The sequence below is a fragment of the Capsicum annuum genome, unplaced genomic scaffold, assembly GCF_002878395.1.
Source record: "Capsicum annuum cultivar UCD-10X-F1 unplaced genomic scaffold, UCD10Xv1.1 ctg82249, whole genome shotgun sequence".
NCBI lineage: Eukaryota > Viridiplantae > Streptophyta > Magnoliopsida > Solanales > Solanaceae > Capsicum > Capsicum annuum.
In genome coordinates, this window is record NW_025893027.1 from 81,473 (window position 1) to 95,799 (window position 14,327).

General features: G+C 35.8%; 1 long non-coding RNA gene across 1 annotated transcript; it reads right to left on the reverse strand.

The window, feature by feature from the left end:
• Positions 1-1,846: 1,846 nt before the first annotated feature.
• Positions 1,847-3,371, reverse strand: LOC124895447. The gene is made up of 2 exons (XR_007051719.1): positions 2,938-3,371; positions 1,847-2,737 (listed from the first exon to the last, which is right to left on the reverse strand). It is a non-coding gene; the product is annotated as an uncharacterized LOC124895447 (long non-coding RNA).
• Positions 3,372-14,327: the final 10,956 nt, after the last annotated feature.

Genomic DNA, 14,327 nt, shown 5'->3' on the forward strand with positions numbered 1-14,327 from the left:
ATACGGGTAAAAAACAATGAGGGTCGATCAGAAATAATATTGAAGGAGTTCATTGTTGTAAATTAAATTGACTACATATGAGCGATAAAAAAGTTGATGGTCGATCAAAAACGATATTGAGAGAGTACGTTGTTGTAAACCAAACTGACTACTACTTATGGGCGATAAAAGAAGTCAAAGGTCAATCGAAAACGATATTGAGGAAGTTCGTTGTTGTAAATCAAACTGACTACATATGAGCGATGGGTTGAGAGGAATTCAAGAGGCAGATCGGGTAAACTACACAAACAAGTCTCCGTAGTTGGTGACTTTGCTTTTTTATCCTCCATAAAAAAGTCCTACTAAGCTATCTTTCTTCTTGGTTAAATAGAACTTTATTAGAGAGAACAAATGTTGAATAGTTTTATTTGGAATTCAGGCTCAATCATCAATTGGTTAAATAAGATTTGACTAGACAAAACGGTTTATGCTTATTGTGAAACCAAATGTCCACGTATTGTATTTCTGTTAATGTTGTCTTGCTTATTTGGGTTGTAATAATTGAATATTACTATCAATATAATTATTTTCGAGTTGTTACATTCATCAAAAATCCTTTTATAAAAAAAATATACTGTCTATATACGATATAATATAATTACTTTAACCTTTTTTATGTGTTTATTTTTGAATTTTGATCATAGTCTAAACCCTTTAGTAAAATTTCCGAATCTATCATTATTAATCAGTTTTATTGGTTTAGCAGTTTATCGAGCAATTATTAGATCAGTTGATTGCTATAATAATTATTACACACAATAATTAGTACTTATCATAAATAAGTGTTCAATTATGCAAGAATTAATTAAGACAAGTCGAAAAGGTTTTGTCAATTTTCATTTTCCTAATCTAAAGTTCATGACTTTCAATTTCATATATTTAGGCATTTAGCCTTGATAACGACTTGACTTAATGTTTAAAAAAAATTAATACGATGAGAAAATAAATTAATTAAATACCAATTAATTTATTAATTAATTACCTAATAAAAACATAAAATTATCCCTAGTTGACTCTTTGAAACCAAACAAGAGAACGTGATGAGACCTATTGTTGAGACAAACAAATTGATGTCACAAACTCCTTGGCTATAATTTCTTTGTCCACATCATAACATACCTAAAAACATCTCGTAGAATCGAGAGTGAATTTTTCATTACGTATATGTTAAATTATAAAATAGTTTTGATACAATTTTCAAAAAAAAATATTCTGAACATTTATATCAGAGAGATTTGAAGAAAAATTTGAGAAAATCACAACGAATACTAATAAATAAAGAATGTTACAAAGAATTAATTAATTAGTTAGGTATTGAGAAACAAAAACTGGCCAAATTGATTAATTTGAAGTTTTCGACAGAGTCCATTGTTGTCGGAAATTGACTTGCCAATAAAAAAATATTAATGGATTTATGTCGAAAATCAAATGTTTCTGGTTGTATTTTTGTCAGACCCCTTTTTCATAACTCCAAAAAGATTAATTTTATAGTTCGAAAAGGTTTTATTATTAAGTGACAAAAAGATGAAAATTTATTTCGAAAAAAGATTATTTTTACATTCAAGACTCAGAGTCGCCACTTGGCATAATCCGATGTGCCAAGTCACCTTTGGAAATCCTTTTCAAAACGATTTTGACTCTTTGAAACTGATTTGCGAACAGAGATTCTGGAGAAGGAATTCTATTGACCGAGGAGAGGTGTTAGGCACCCCTTGATCCCGTGGTTCGACCACAGTCGCTTGGTGGAGCGTATCGGCTAATTTGACATTACGAATGTATAAACCACACAAAAAACACATAAAACAATCAATCAAACACACAAAATAAAATAAATCCAAAATATAGTGTCCAGTCCAATTATACAGTCCAAAATAAAAAAATACGGAAATATAAACCTACTTTATTCTAAACTGATCCTACACTAATCCTAAACCAAACTCCACCCGACGTTCCGGGCCTTGACTGTGCACCATCTTCAAGTACAAGATACTTCGGGGCATTCCTCAGATAAATCAATACAAATCCCTCGAGGCATTCCCCGGCTAAATGAATACATTTCCAAATGCGAGAAAAGAAAATCATTCAACATTCCACATTACTCAACAATCCACAAATTCTAATTTTTGTCTATCCAAGCCTACTGTTTGCCTACCCCGCTCGATCTATCATAATATTATCGAGGAATTGACAATTATACGCGAAGTAACAATAACAATGAATCAAAACAACTAAATTATTCATCTTTTATCAAATTTCAATCCCCCGAATCCACTAACCCGTGATTAACACGTACTTCTATTATCAATTCAAGTTTTCAAATCCAACATCCACCAATACACAATCAAGATTCAAGCATACCAAAACATACAAATCATTCATGATTACGTAAAAAAATTAAAGGGAGAAAAAATAGAATTGGACCTCAATAATTGATTTTCGTTGATAATAACGGGTTGAAGAACTCCGAACCCGAAACCCTGAATAGAGAATCTCCACAGCGATGAAATCCAACTCCAAACTCTCAATGATGAACTCCAACTCCGTATTAAGGAATTTGAGACGCAAAACTGGTCGAGACACACTGAAAACTAAACCCCAAAATAGGAACAAAAACCGAGGGATCTGAAACCCGATTTCGAGAATAAACCACAAAGACAGTCAAACCTGAAGCTCCGTAAATCCGATCGAACCCGAAAACCTACAGAAATTGAGCTTCGATGAGCAGACAGTGACCAAGACAACTAAAATAGTTGGATTCCGGCGAGATATCATTCAGGAATCGAAGGAAAAAAAAAAGAAACTTTGGGGTTTAGGAGACTGATTCGAACAACAATCGATTGAAGCAGACTCCGGCGCCGAGGTCGCCAGAAAAACTTGAATAGAAACTGGGTTTCTCACCAGAATTCCGTCAAACACCCTCCATGACTTGCTTCTCTTTACTGTGCGTGTTGTCGATCTTCGAGTATGTGCGTGATTTTGTTTGTTGTGTGTGCGTATGGTGTTAATCCATGGAAAAATATGGGTGATGTGTGTACGTGTATGATGGAAGAAGATGATGGTGCATGTTCTCCCCCTTTATGGCGTGATCTCTGTATATGTATATATGTGGTCAGGTTTATGAATTGTGTGGAATTGAAAAGAGAAAAAGAAGAAGGTTATTATCTTTCACTGTGGGCCCCTCTTCCTTTGCATATTCTTTTTTTTTTTTTGCTTTTTCTTGTCTCCTTGTCCGTGTCCCTGTTTGTGGATATATTTTCTCCCCTTTATTTTGTTATTTTTCTTCTATTGGTTCCCTGTGGGACCCATTTTGTTATGGAAAAGGAATAAAAATGTGAGGGGTGGGTTAAGTGGGTAAGTGGGGTTAGAGGTATGGGGTGAGGTGAGTGAGGTGTTATACTTTAATAGGGAGGGGTTGTTAGAATAAGATAAAATTAGTTGGGTTGTTATTTTGTCATTTTATGGAGAGTATAATAACATGGATGAGGGTACACGATAGGATAAGGTAAAATGGGTAAAAATGATATCGGGGAGGGACGAAATTAGGTGTGTACATCATGCCCCCTTTGAATGTAAACACGAAGTGTTTTCAGACAAAGAAGCAGACAACAAGCCAAAATTTTGTCCCGACCATTATTCAGAGAAACAAAAGGAAAAAGAGCAACCGGGTCTTGACATTAGGACATCCTACCTACCTCAAGTTATTAGGGAATCAAGTGACCCGTATCTCAAAAGATTGAAAGAAGATGGACTATACCGAGTTGGAGTGTCGAGTGAGGTCCCGTCGAGGTTCCGGTCCGCGGTTCTGTCATTACATCAAATGAAAATTACAAGTTAAAAATATAAATGAAATTACAAAAATTATATCTATGCAACTTCTTTGACTCTTGACTTGCTATTTCATCACCCTGTTCTTCAGGAGGGCTCCTGGCTTGCAATTTCTACAACTTGTTGCTTGCCTTTCAATTTCTTCACCCTATTTTCCAGGCAGGTTCCTGACTTGCTATTTCATCAACTTGTTGCTATGCTTTCAATTTCTTCACTCTATTCTCCAGGCGGGTTTCTGACTTGCTAGTTCATCAACTTGTTGCTATGCTTTCAATTTCTTCACCCTATTCTCCAGGCAGGTTCTTGAAATCACATCAAAACTAAAAGAAAAATTATCCCAAACAAAGATTATTATAAAGAGATTTTCCAAAAAAGTGAAATTGCAACACAAGAATTAAATTTTGCCCCAGTTTATCATCAAAGGACTTTTGTGAAAGTCACATCATTATAGGAATCAAGGAGAATAACTCGACTAAAAGGTACGTCTTATAGGAATCAAAGGGAGATGACTCATCTAAAAGGTACGTCTTAGAGGAATCAAAGATAATGACTCGAATAAAAGGTACGTCTTATAGGAATCAAAGGAGATGACTCGACTAAAAGGTACGTCTTATAGGAATCAAAGGGAATGACTCAACTAAAAGGTACGTCTTCTAGGAATCAGGGGAATGACTCGACTAAAAGGTACGTCTTCAAGGGTCTAGGGGAATGACTCGACTAAAAGGTAAGTCTTCTAGAGGTCAAGGAGAATGACTCGACTAAAAGGTACGTCATCTAGTGGTCAATAGGAATGACTCGACTAAAAGGTACGTCTTATAGGAATCAAAGGGAATGAATCGACTAAAAGGTATGTCTCCTAGGGGTCAAGGAAAATGGCTTGACTAAAAGGTACGTCTTATAGGAATCAAAGGGAATGACTCGACTAAAAGTTACGTCTTCTAGGAATCAAAGGGAATGACTCAACTAAAAGGTACGTCTTATAGGAATCAAAGGGAGATGACTCGACTAAAAGGTACGTCTTCTAGGGGTCAAGGGGAATGAATCGACTAAAAGGTATGTCTTCTCGGGGTCAAGGGGAACGACTCAACTAAAAGGTACGTCTTATAGGAATCAAAGGGAATGACTCGACTAAAAGGTACGTCTTCTAGGGGTCAAGGGGAATTACTCGACTAAAAGTTACGTCTAATAGAAATCAAAGGGAATGACTCGACTAAAAGGTACGTGTAATTGGAATCAAAGGGAATGACTCGACTAAAAGGTACGTCTTCTAGGAGTAAAAGGGAATGACTCAACTAAAAGGTACGTCTTATAGGAAACAAAGGGGATGACTCGACTAAAAGGTACGCCTTCTAGGAATCAGAGGGGATGACTCATCTAAAAGGTATGTCTTATAGGAATCAAAGGGAATGACTCAACTAAAAGTACGTCTTATAGGAATCAAAAGGGATGACTTGACTAAAAGATACGTCTTATAGGAATCAAAGGGAATGACTCGACTAAAAGGTACGTCTTATAGGAATCAAAGGATATAACTCGACTAAAAAGTACGTCTTATAGGAATCAAAGGGAATAACTCGACTAAAAGGTACGTCTTCTAGGAATCAGGGGAATGACTCGACTAAAAGGCACGTCTTCTAGGGTCAAGGGGAATGACTCGACTAAAAGGTAAGTCTTCTAGGAATCAGGGGAATGACTCGACTAAAAGGTACGTATGCTTAGGGTCAAGGGGAATGATTCAACTAAAAGGTACGTCTTATAGGAATTAAAGGAAATGACTCAACTAAAAGGTACGTCTTCTAGGGATCAAGGGGAATGACTCGACTAAAAGGTACGCCTTATAGGAATCAAAGAGAATGACTCGACTAAAAGGTACGTCTTATAGGAATCAAAGGAAATGACTCGACTAAAAGGTACGTCTTATAGGAATCAAAGGGGATGGCTAGACTAAAAGGTACATTTTTTAGGAATCAGAGGAGATGACTCAACTAAAAGGTGCGTCTTATAGGAATCAAAGGGAATGACTTGACTAAAAGTACGTCTTATAGGAATTAAAGGGCATGACTCGACTAAAAGGTACATTTTATAGGAATCAAAAGGAATGACTCGACTAAAAGGTATGTCTTATAGGAATCAAAGGAGATGACTCGACTAAAAGGTACGTCTTATAAGAATCAAAGAAAATGACTCGACTAAAAGGTACGTCTTTTAGGAATCAGGGGAATGACTCAACTAAATGGTATGTCTTCTAGGGTCAAGGGGAATGACTCGACTAAAAGTTACGTCTTCTAAGAATCAAGGGAATGACTCGACTAAAAGTTACGTTATCTAGTGGTCAAGGGAAATGACTCGACTAAAAGGTACGTCTTATAGAAATCAAAGAAAATGACTCGACTAAAAGGTACGTCTTATAGGAATCAAAGGAGATGACTCGACTAAAAGGTACGTCTTCTAGTGGTCAAAGGGGATAATCGACTAAAGGGTACGTCTTATAGGAATCAAAGGGAATGACTCGAGTAAAAGGTACGTCTTTTAGGGGTCAAGGGGAATTTAAGAAGTGTATCATCCAGCAAATGAAAACTGAAATCCCTGGACAAGAAAGTGTGTCTCCGAGGGATATAAGATGATTAATTTTACCCTGATTTGATTACCAAACCTGTGCAGCAACATTGCTTCGTGCCTTTGTAAAAGTGAGGCATTGCAGGCCTTGATATTTATTCTTTGAAGTCCTTGCTTTGAATATAATATGTTTCATATTTCATCAAAGAAAACTTGTGAGTTTAAAACATGGTGGCTGGTTTGTGGCTTTGGGTTTTGCGGCGATTGCTCTTGCCCTTGTCACATTTATTCTTGCTTTCAACCATTAGCATATGTCATTGACTTGCTGCATCGTTGACCCAAACTCAGATTATTAAGAGGGACTCTGAAACAAACACGGTATCTCTGCTTCGCCATGCTCATCATATAAACCTTTTGAACCTTGGTATTTTCATAAGTTCCCAAAACTCGTCCGTTGACACAATTTTTGTATGCCTTATTTCGGCTCACAATCATGTCTTTTACATGTGCTGGCCCTTTTGTCTTGCTTTGTGCAATTGAAGAAGTTGGTATCCAGTTTTGAAATCTTTTCTCACTTGTTTTTACATGGACTTGGCTCAAAGACAAAAAAGGAAAAAAAAAGAGTGACAATTTTTTTATTTGGATAACTGACTCAGGAAAGATAAAAGAAAAATAAAGAAAGGAAAGGAAAGGCAATGAATATCCGCATTTGAAACAAAGAAAGAAAAAATTAATCTAAAAATGACAGTCAACTCTAATGATTATGCCATGCATTTTGGATTAAGCAGTCTGATCTTTTCATCCAAACTTTCTACCAATTGTTGTTGAGTTAATGGCCCTGAAACTGAGTTACTTACTTGGATCCATTGCATTCGGAGACCTCATTCGGCTAGTGGCACCTTGAAGGGTTTTCTCCAACAAGCCTCTCTCATTTTTCTCTCAACTCACCATCGCCTTATGGTGCCCATGAGAGTTTTCACTAATAAGAATCTCTTATTTTTATCTGTCTCATCTTACCATCGTCTTATGGTGCCCGTAAGGGTTTTCACCAATAAGACTCTCATTTTTATTTCTCTCCTGATTTTTTATGCTGAGGAAGACAAGCAGTTCCCAAAATGTGTCACCATATACATTGCATGCTTAGCCTTAACCTTCTTAAAAATTGATCTGAAGGTCTTTCTTTGGTTGTAGCTTAGCTTTGGATAAGGCTAGAAAGGAAGGATGACATAAGGCCCAAATGACACTTGAAGTGGGGTAGGACCTACAACTTTCGAAATCGACTCAAATAATGAGGATTAACTCAATGCCCCCAGTTTCTTTTGACTGGACAATTCTAAATTATTTATTTGGTTGGACCAAGCCCAGGGTAGGGTAACCTACGTATCTCACCTCCGAGAAAGGAGAATTAGGTCATGAGTAGTTCTGGCAGCATATTTTGCTTGAGTCTGATTTCTTTTTTTTCTTTTATTGACTCTTTTTCCTTTGAATTTTTTTTCTTTTTTTACTCTATTTTTCTTGACACCTTTCTCTTTTCTTCCTTTTTGACACCTCTTTTTGAAACTTTTTTGACTCTATTCTTTTGCTCAATACTTTTCTTTTGAGTTTTACACTCCTTACGTCTACTATCATCATAAATCTCATAAGCTTTGCGAACGAAAGCGTTATACCTAACACCAAATCTAGGTTCGGAGTGAGAAGTGTAAGACTCCTCACAGGCCCCAACATCATCATAAGATCCATCACGAGGTCTTACATCATCTCCAAAGTCACCATAAGCACTAGGCACTTCATTCACCTCATTTTCTCCCTCAAAACTGTAACTTTCAAATCTGCCCAAGTTTTGATCATGGCTATTTTTATAGTCTCTACAATCTCCCTCAACTTCGTAGCCATAAAAATACTCACTACAATCATAGTCTCCCATATTATAGTCACAATAATCCTCGGTTATCGAAGACATGTTTCCCTTATATCACCTTTGTACCTACACAATGAACAAACAAGATTAGTAGTAAAAACTTCTCATCAACACTCGTATACACTCACCTTTATTATTCTCACAATTGGAGCGGCAAATATTGAAAGTTGCTTATACTCCGGTAGTCAATAGGATGTCAATTCTACTTGGCAACCGAAATGGATTCTTGTTTGATCGACTCAACTCACAAAAATAAAATGTACTTACGTACTTGAAACAAAGAAATTACTACGAGTTAAAAATGAGAAAAGCACACAAATAACGAAGACACGGAAGAAACGGATTCTACAATTAATCTACAACTAAGTAGGTGATTACTAGTTGTTAATTAATTCTAGAATCAAGACATGAAACTAATGAAATAATAAAATTAAATTAAGAATCTAAAATTTGAGCCAAAATCCTATGCGTGAACAGTAACTTAATGACATGGCAGCCACATATTGATTGAGGTTTCTACAATTTTTATTTTCCAAAGCCCAAGTCTTGACCAATTTTAATTTGGATTAATGGAATTTGCTTTAAGGAGAGAAGAATAAGTCTTGGAGCCTTTTTTCAAGTTTCAAATTTCAAGAATTGACTTTTGTAGTACTTTTCCTTAAAACATGGACCCTTGTTTCATGGGAAAGTGGTTGAGAAGTGATGTAAAGTCTTTAGTGGTTGGGGGTCTTTCAAGACTAATAATTACTTACACCTCTTTCCTTCACCTTTTAGGGTCTATCATTCACTTTATGTTCTAACAATATATGAAGGAAGGTGAAGAAATTAAAGAACAACAACAACCACACCAAGAACAATAACAACAATCTTCAAGAACAACAACAATTCCAATGGCCAAGTCTCTTTAGTGTTGTGTCTTCAGTTTTAACAAGAGATGAAGGTTGTGAATAACTTCAAGAACAACAACAACAACACTCCTTTCAACAACAGCAACAACAAAACACACAGCCAGTCAAGTTTCTCAACAACAATGTCTACCACAACAATGTTTAACAATAATGGGCCAAGCTTATGTTCACAACAACATCAAAATACAAGCTCAAATCAAGATGTAGACTTAATGTGTTAGAGTGGAACAAAACTAACACTTAGAGAAAACAAAAACAAGTAAAAATCTCGGCCAAGACACAACAAAAACACAATTTTCGGCCAAGAACACAAAATGGACATATTGTTCTTTTTTTTATTATTTTATAAGTGAGCTAGCCCAAGATTTGATCTTGTAGGAACAAGATCAAGCCATGCTCTGATACAAAATGATACAAAAAACAAAGATAAAAAAATAAAACTATAACTAAAGAGAGAATATGAAAGTAGATGAAGATGATAACTATGACACAAGATGAAACAAGACACTGATTCAACACAAACACAAGAGAAATTGCATAGAAAATAAAGATAGATAGTGAGACCAAGATTATTACAAGATTAAGAACCAAGTGTATTTCAACACTAACACTTAATGAATGTAATAATCAAAACCACACTCTTACGGTGACCGCCAAGGGAATCAACTCACCTCAAGATCCACTATTTTCAAGCAAAGGTCAATATTGGGTTTTTCAATCCCTATACTAAGGATGGCTTTTACACTAAGGTGGTCTACTCTCAAGAGAGAGGATTTTCAAGTGTTTCATACATTCATCATTCAAAACTAACTAGCAAATGAACTAATAGAACCTATTTATAGTCTAACTTATTACATAAAAAAAATGACCATAAAACCCTTAATGAAAAGGGGTGGTCATGGAGTGTTACTTGGACAAGGCTAAGTGACCAAAATGCCCTTAATAAAGGCCCAAAACTGTGAGTCCTCAATTTTCAATGCTCCAAGCAATCTTCCACACGTGGGATTGCTCTTTGGTGTACTCAAATCGGCCCCTCCATGTAGGATCCCATTTCCTCAAGGCGACCAAAGCTTGATGCCACACGTACTGACTTTGAATGATCTCATCGAAAGATAAGGTGGTCATTTGACTTGTATCATGTGGATCTGCGACTCGAAGTGGTGGCCTGGACCCAAGAGGGGTGCCAGCCGTAACCAACGAGGTGTTGGTTCTCAAGCGAAAGTGATTGTTATGTGTGGAGCCACGACTCAAAGTGGTGGCCTGTGCGCCAGGAGTGGTGGTCTGGACCCAAGATGGGTTCTAGCCATGACCAACTGGGCTCAATCGTGACCAACGAGGTGTTGGTTCTCAAGAGGAAGCGATTGTTACGCGTGGAGTCGCGACTCGGAGTGGTGGCCTGTGTGCTAGGAGTGGTGGCCTGGACCTAAGCAACTGGGCTCAGCCGTGACTAACGAGGTCGTTGGTTCTCAAGCGGAAGCAATTGTTATGAACCAATTGTCCCACATTGAAAAAATATAGAAATGCTAATGGGTTTATAGATCAAATGGGTTCCCCATCTATTAGACTAGTCTTTTGGGTTGGGCTCTTCCGCTTGGTTTATAACAGAGCATAAGACATATTTAAGAATATAATCATCGAGAAGAGCCTATATTTTTTCAAATTTGATTGAGATCTCTTTCACTTGTGTCTGTCTCCTAATCTTGGACATCCAACATATTCTGCAAAAGAAGTACAATAAATATATTGCATAATTTGGAACACTACAAGTTACCGAGTAAATTTTTAAGTTATAACGAATCAAATACTATAAATAATACCATAAAAGATTGAAAAATGCAGTTTCATGTAGTATTTTTTAGTTCCAATAAAAAATATTTTGTATTTAAGAACATTATTTTGTTTAGGGTGTACGTGGAAGAAATTAAAGGAAAAGAAAGCAAAGTGTTTGTGAATATTTTTGCAAGATAAGAGGAAGAGTAAGAGATAGAGATATGTGGTTAAAAAACTGATTTCTCAAGAGATATCCATTCAAATACTGATTTCTCAAGGAGATATCCATTCAAATGGATAATGTAGCCCACCGTAAATATTTATAATTGATTTAATAATTAAATACATTTTAAAAAATATTATTTCAATTTCATTATCATATTATTATTATTATTAATTAATAATACATTATAAAAGATAAAATCAAGCAGTATAACCTACTAACCACGCAATCTTTCAAATACATTTTGCTTTTATCAACTTTTTATTAAAAATTCCAACTAAACACTTTATCTTTCAAAATAAAATTTTACTGTTATCAACTTTAAATTAAAATACTGTTAAAAAAATTAAAAATATATATTGAAAAAATTTACTTTGGTTAAAAAATATTTCGAAAACTAAAATTATCAATTTTTTATTATTATTTATTCTTTTCGTATGACATATTTTTTTATTCTACTTTTCTTTCTTCCTTCAAACAAATTTTCACTCTACACAAATAAATAAGTAGACGTAAAAAGTTTATGTGCATGGAAATCCTCAACACTTTTACTATTAATATTATGAGCTATAACACAACTTACCTTTCGGCATTGAAATTATGCCTTCTTTCATGCTTTTTGAGGAGCATGTTAGTGTTTTCTCACCTTTTTTCGAAGAGGGTGATACCAAAACAGCCCACAAACACATAAAATAGTCCACAACGTGAGAAGAACAAGCAACACAAACGGATACATGATGACAATAACTAAAAGGATAGATAGTGAGGCATGAAATACTACAAGTTTAAGCACTAAGGTGTATATTAAACACCAAAACACAAACAACAAGTAATATTAAACAGCTACACTCGTACGGACCTCAAGGGAATTGGATTCCCAAGCAATCACTGTTTCTAAGGTTGTTATCAACACAAGTGATGTCCACACTTGCCACAAGGATTCCACCTTGCAAGACACTCTCAAAGAGTATTCAAAATATATCATCAAATTCTAATGGACAAAATGACCTAAAGGTTCTATTTATAGGCTAGGAAAACACTGATTACAAAATGACCAAAAGGCCCTTAATGAGCCCTTACAAAGAGGCGGCCTTGGAGTGGTATATCGACGGCTTTGGAGTGTTTGGAACTTGTTCTATACACTTCAAAGCTTTTCCTGTTGGTTGGGAAGCCCCCACAATTTTGGGTCTTCACGTCTTGGTTTCCATTACGTCCTTAAGTGCTAAGATGCCTCTTTGATCCGTATCATCCTCCCCTCCTTGGAATGGATCCTTCCTCGAATATGAACCTTGCAAAATAATAGGAAGGACAAGCAAATACAAGTTCCTCAAGGTATGAGGGTTAGGGTTAGTGTATTCAATCATAGCAGCTTGCCAAGGTGGCTCAAACTTCACATATAACCAAGCATCCCTCTTACCCGAATACCCTCCCAAGAAAACATAAACTAGTCTATCAACATAAGTATGACAAGAAACAAGGAACAAGAGTTTCTTATCTAGTGGAAAACATAGACTCTTCTTGGAACAACAAATGGACTTGAAAGTCAAGATAGGAAAACCATACATTCCATGCATATTCAAGTCATTCCAAAAGACATCATTGTCGTATTTCAAATGATCACTGGGGTCAAGTGGGTGGAATGTCCATGGGCACGGGTTGGGAACACACTTCCTTACCCTAACACTACCACAATTACGATCAAATTTCCCCACTATACTAGCATAATTGACATCAAAAACAACTAGAGGTTCATCCTTAGTCAATCGGCCAACATGTTCAACATCACCATTTTCACACACAAGTTGGTCTTCATCACTTTCATAAGACAATGTACTATCACTTGGAACAATGGCTTCAACACTAGGTCACTCGATTTCAATTGTGGATCGAGGTCAGAGTAGATTCTTATTTGAAACGACACAAAAAAAGTAATGTATGAACTTGAACAAAAAAAGTTACTACAATTCAAAAACGAGAAAACTAAAGCGCAAAAAACAACGCTAGCATGAAGAACCTACTCAAAAAGTAATCTACAACTTAGTAGGTATTTATCAGTTGTCAATTAGTATAAGATTCAAAAAAATTAAAAACCAATAGAAACAAGAAGGTGAAACTAGGAAATCCAATGTTCTTGAGTTCTTTGATGACGTGGCACTTAACTATTGGACATTGTAATGTTGAAAATTTTTTGTTTCAAGAAACTAGTTGTTCAATTTCATGTTCAAAAGAAGAGAATTTCGGCCAAGGTATGGGGAAAACAAGGTATAGAATCCTCTTTCAATATTCGTAGAGTCTTTCACCTACGTGCACCAAATTGGAAAGACAATCTTATTGGATATCTTGTCCCCTTTCCGCTTTGGACAATCCTTGAAAAGTGTTTTTTCTTCTTTTGGTAGTTAGACTTTTTGGAAGTCTTTGGTCGTCTTACTACTTTGGTGTTGTCTTGAAAATGATTTCAAGTTAAACAAAAAGTCTTCTTTTCTTTATACGGTTTTCAAGATCAACAACAACCGTTTTTTAACACAACTTCAAGAACACAAGATGAACGCCACCATCACAACAACAAAATCGTCCACTTAACACCACTAAACACTTGAACTTATCTCAAGAAATTAGACCTTAGATTAAAGTCCAAGATTTATCTTGTTAGAACAAAATCAAAGAGAGATCTGATACCAAATTATACCAAAACAGCCCACGAACACACAAAATAGTCCACAACGTGAGAAGAACAAGCAACACAAACGGATACAAGATGACAATAACTAAAAGAATAGATAGCGAGGCATGAAATACTAAGAGTTTAAACAGTAAGGTGTATATTAAACACCAAAACACAAAAAAAAAGTAATATTAAACACCTACACTAGTACGGGACCTCAAAGGAATTGGATTCTCAAGCAACCTCCATTTCTAAGGTTGTTATCAACACAAGTGATGTCCACACTTGCCACAAGGATCCCACCTTGCAAGACACTCTCAAAGAGTATTCAAAATATATCATTAAATTCTAATGGAAAAAATAACCTAAATGTTCTATTTATAGGCTAGGGCAACACTGATTACAAAATGATCAAAAGGCCCTTAA